A 6,000-nucleotide genomic window follows, 5' to 3' on the forward strand; every position below is an offset into this window, starting at 1 on the left:
TTGATATGTCTCTAGAACAAAATATTTCAATATATTCCATAAAAATATAATAATCATGGCAAAGGAAATTCAATGGCCGGTATCTAAACAAAAGCATAATCGCCAAGACCTTAGCATCAGTTCGGTTCGTTAGGACCGCGCGCTACTTTCTTCCGCCTTCATTCCTTACTTGCTTTCATTTTTAAACCATTTTTTAAATCTCTATCATATACAGAATTCTATTCTCCTAAGCAAGATGTTATTTTTGAAACTGAACTCCAAATATAAACGCTACAAATCGGTATAAAGTACGAACATGTCAACCGTAAATCTATATTCTAAAACTCCAAAACGGTTTGATATTTGCAAAAGTTAAAGTTATAACTCGCCGGGCTGCCGAAATCAGAAGAAAAACTATATATATATATATATATATATATATATATATATATATATATATCTGAAAATTACGTTACGTAAGCTTTCTAATGATATATAATTCGTCAAAATCGGCCTAGAAATGAAACTATAATTTAACAAAATACGTGAGTGGGTACATCAAATGTATAACCTCGGCGCTTCGATAAAAGATCGATAGTTACGACACGGTCACGTGACTTAGACACAACAAGATATTTGGCGTAACGGTCCCGTTTCTTATCCGTGTAATCTAGAGTCCGTGATATTTGTAAGTAACTTTTCAATGAGAGGTGGATACTTTGATGATGAAAAGAGTATTTCTATGTTGTATCTTAAGTGAATGTTCCTAACTTTGTAAATTATGTTGCCTAAATTAAAAGAATACAATATTCATTTTTAGACTTTTAATACTTTTTACGTTTTATAATATAGCAACGTTTTATAATAAGAACCAAAATTATTTCTGCATTATTCTATCAATAAAATTACGAAATTACGAGACTTTAAACAATGAAAGAATAGTTACAAGTAAACATGTGTGATCTACGTTACAGTCTAAATTACACGAATTACTCTAGCAGTATATGTATCTCCTTATCTTTTATCGTTTACAATAATTATCTAGGGTTTAAACAGCCATTCGCTTCACATGCGCATTAAAACAAGCATCCTTGGTCAGATCGACAACACTTACACCGTGCAGTTCTACACTTGGTTTGACAGCCACATAAAACTAACTGGACAAATGCTGCAGGGACCTTTGGTTTCCTCATCCATACCGGTTTCAATGATTTTTTTTCAAGTTTCCATGAGCCAGTATCAAGAGGATCATCAGGTTGAGAATCCTTATCTGTGGTATTTAGCCATATCTTTGCCTGATAATTTGCCATTTTAATGTGAAGTTCAAGCGCATCATTTGTAGGGGGTAACAAATCCAAACTAGCTCTTCCTGGCTTTCAAAAATAACAGGTACCTACATGTGTCAATGTTTGGTGGGTGGTCCTGACAGCAGCCATACAGCACACACAGAAATTTAGAAACTGCTAGAACATCACCATCTCTACCAACACCCTCCAATCTATCAGGTTGTGCGATATACTTCACCCAGGCGGTTTTCTTACTTATTCCATTTAGAGCAGACGTGGTGTTAAACTCTAAAATTTTCCTTCTGACATTGTCACCTAGTTTTTCAGATATTGTGTGCACAGGATAACATTTTCTTTGTTTGCCTATGCCAGATATCAGATATATACCTCGTCGTCAGCTCCAAGGTTGTATATTAACAAGAGCAGACATCAGTTTCTCGACAATACATGTATATCTGATTTATTGTCATCGTGTGTGATGTACTGTTCCCATATTTGCGGAAGAGGAACGTTTGGACTTGTTATGAGCTTCCTTATAGGTCGACCCTTTCCCAAAGTATCGATCAAAAGTCACATCAACTCGGGTAGTGTTTGCGCTGAAATGCCTTAAAACAGATTGTTACAAAAACAGTTGCATATTGTCCAAATGTTTGACAGTCCTTGGGCTTACCTGAACTCTGTATTAGCGCGTGTCCATCAATTAGTGCACATGCTGCACCAGTCGTTGTCGGAACAACTTGAGGCGTCACTATATCATTGTCCTTTGTAAGCACTTAGAGTATGTTTGATTTCTGGGTTTCATGCATTTTCCCATTTGCCTTTGCAAATGATAATGGCATATCAGAAAGTTCATGTTCTCGTACAGATGCTGTTTCTACGGCTCTCACTGAATTAGCTGCGTGAACAATCTCTGCATTAGCTTTCTGTCAGCCTTTAAAATCTTTGTCACTTTCTGCTTTTCACTGACTGTCTCCGTATAGAGATATGCAAATGTTTTGGTTTTGGACTGAACCTTTTGAATAGGAGCATAAAATTCAACCTTCTGCTCTTTCATTCTTTTCTCTGCAAATTGCTTGAGTAATGTTTACCTCGACTTTCACAGGTTAATAAATCATCTGTGGTATCATTAGTTGCAACGTCATTAGATTCTTTTGAGAGCAGCATATTCTCCTCTTCATGCACTCCGAATATATCATATGAACCAAAGAGCTGCATCATTTACTTGATGTACTCTTCCTCTGAAGGAACGAGTTCCATCTGCTCTATTCTTGAATATCCCAATATCTTCGCCATCATCATTTTGATTGAACAATTTCATGGTACTATTGGAAACCTGAGATCTTACTGATCACGTAATACAACACCTTTCTTTTACCTGGCCCTCTTGTTATTCCAAAAAAACACACTGTTGTTTTACACCTTCTGGTTATCCACTCAGTAGCTTGGTCGACAGGTACTCCGTTGAAAGCTTTTTCCTTCAGCCTGACTACAAAGTGACCTTCAATAAACTCTTTGAACACTTCAGGTGCTGCATAATCTGATGCTTTTATGTCTGCGAGGTATACAGGACCCCAACGGGCATAGTTTGAGTGGCCGTACACCATTAGCCACGATAGCATATCGGAAAAGGCTTCAATATGCAACAGCCAATCGCCTATTCTTTGGGCTTTAATGAACTTCATAAGGATGTCAACCAAATGAAGGTAGGGATTCCAGATAGAAAAGTTCTACACTTCACTTTTCTCTTTGTCGAATTTATCTAGTAATTCACCAGGGATTAGATCAGCCGTATAAGATATATACAGTTTAAACAGGATGAAGAATGTACACTAAAAAACAATGTAATAAGATACTGAAATACACAAATGAGTTTCAGTATTTTTTTAAGCGAATGTTGTACTTTATTATATTTATATAATGGATCCTTTTATTTTTACTATACAAATATGTGTATAGAGTTAACAAAAACTATTCCATTGTTTAAAAAGTACTTTTCGAACATCATATTTTATTCTATTGATTTTCAATGCCAGTTGTCATGGTTTTTTTTTTGTCATAAAAGTGACCTAAATGACCTTTTGACCTGTATAAGTGAACACTAGAATAGATAAAAATTTAATTAGATCCAAGCAGGTTCATTTTCAGACAATATTACTGCCTTAACATTTTTAATTTTGGTTATAAATCACAATGAGATGTATTTCATCTCATAAACAACTGAAAATTGTACCTTTTGACCTTTGACCTTATTAAAAGGATGTCAAGCACCCGAGAAGGTGACATCCCCTCTAGATTTTCAGTAGAGGGTATGTAGATACCAAAAAACATAAAAAAAGCCATGCCTAAAAAATGCCAGCCAATTTTTTTTCCCCGGCACATTTCTCAGATCTTTAGGTTAACTATTCAAGAATGCGGAAACGTAAATGATTAAACCCAGTAAAATGTTATTATTTATAAACACTCATCATATATTTATTTATATAAAAATGCTTACACACATACCTGAAATCAATAAAAACAATTCCGCAAACCTCTTTCGAAAAATGTAAGGATCTACGAGAGAGTAACAATATACATAAGTATGTACAAATTGACAAATAGATCAAATCACCATTATTCCATTTAGCACAACTATATAGAGGTATGCAAGATTGTTCTGAACGTTACTATATGATATTGATTGAAAGCAATTATTTCTTCATTTAAGCCTGTTCTGAAGATATGCATTACTATTACTAATAGTGGGTATGCTTTTTTGATACTTATTTCTTAAAATAAATATTGTTACCAACAGTATGATTATTTGAGTTCACAATTTGTGACAACTTTGAATGACCATGCAACTGTAACATTACGGAAGTTTGCATGTTCATTATACAAATTTGAACCGCACGGTGAATTTGCAGACTGTTTGATGTACACTTTTACAAGAACTGTAGAATTACATGACATTCACGAAACATAAACACATCCAAATCTTCAATCATGGTACAAAAACACACTCATTGGAATGCTTTTAACCACTCATAAGGAAATGACAATTATTTGGAATTATTTACAAAATATATTTATACTTCAAAGTTCTAAGCTTGGTGTGTAAGTCTAAACGGTTGAGTATTTTTTTTTTTGTCAAATTCGTTGTCAAAAAATAATTCCTACATTGCACTCATCTTAATTAAAGCGATTTGCTTCGTCGATGCATTTTTGGGTGAACTTATTTTCTTGTTGTTTTTTATTCTTTAAGTGAAGAAATCAACATCGGACGGTTTATAATAAAAGTTGTCATTCTTCAGTCGTTCTTTCATTTCGAGTGGCTGCCTTTTTACAGAGTATAGTATTGGTATATATTTATAAGTCAATAAAGTATATTTCTTGCATCTGAATATACAATCCCAGAATCGATAAATTGATCGCCGCCATATTGGCTATCACGTGACCCTCTGCCATTACGGTACTGAAGAATCTGGTAGACTACAGCGTTCAAAGATCTATCAATAAACACAGATTTAAAACATTAATGAATTATATCGTTAAACAGTTAAAGTTAACTACAAATAATACACGCTAGATTTCAAACATACCGACATGTGTCTCTGCAACACTTTTCAGTGAAAACATGTTGTATGTTTAAGGCCGAAAATAGCGGGGATGGGGTGACGTACCGGTTATCGTTTCGGTTACAAAGTGGGGTAATTACGTGATAGTCTAGATGGCGACGTCCTTTCGAGACAAGTGTATTTCGCCGTGTTTTTCCCTTATTTTTTTGTTTAATGTTTAAATGACGCTCACTTCCCAGCCATATCAGTAAGAAAGTGATTAGCGTTTATTTCGTATTAAAATTCTCTTTACATCTTCACTCTAATCTTGGCGAATTTTCTTAGCGGAAATGTAAATAAGGTCATCCCGCTAAGAAATTTCGCAGCGAGTAAAGTCAGGGACCTGTATAGGTCCCTGGTGTTGTATATTGTGTATTTTGTTATGTGAATGTCAACACTAATGTGAAGGCGATATCACAAGATACACGAACTTCTATTCTACAATTTAATTTAACATATTTACAGGTATCATATGAGCGTCTATACAGTTGCGTTTCTGGATAGCTAATGTGCAGGGCTTATCGCCGGAGCGGGATTAAGCGGGAACCATTAACACGTGGTTGATCACGTGGTTATTGTAATGTTCTAATAATACAACATTTCCCTCTTCATAAACAAAATTAAAATTGAACTGCATGTATAAATCAAAATATAACAAGGTTTAAAATTCATGCATAATTATAGAACACAGATTAAGTACTTTATGTAACGAGTTTGTATTGTATTGATTCTTATGTGCTATGCATAAATCAAAATATAACAAGATTAAAATTCATGCATAATTATATTCTAATATATAATAGAACACAACGTTGTCAATGTAACGAGTTTGTACTGTATTGAATGATCATAAAAATCATCGGTTATCATACTCTGCTCCGTAGAAGCGCGCATTCCTTTTAACTACTCTCCCAGACCGTGTTGCGTAAGAATTGTCTTAAGGTATGACATGGGCAGTCTTGGCCGTAGCAGCTGATTGGGGTTCCTTAGGGGTATTTGCAAGGATGTTGTAGTCGGGTACAGATATGTCTGATCCATTTTTGTTAGTTTTGTGTATAGCAATGCGATTTCTGCGATACACTACTCCTCGCGTTTGTACGGTGTAAGACCTTGGACAGTGCTTTTGTATCACTTTTCCC

The sequence above is a fragment of the Dreissena polymorpha genome, chromosome 4, assembly GCF_020536995.1.
Source record: "Dreissena polymorpha isolate Duluth1 chromosome 4, UMN_Dpol_1.0, whole genome shotgun sequence".
Taxonomy (NCBI): Eukaryota; Metazoa; Mollusca; class Bivalvia; order Myida; family Dreissenidae; genus Dreissena; species Dreissena polymorpha.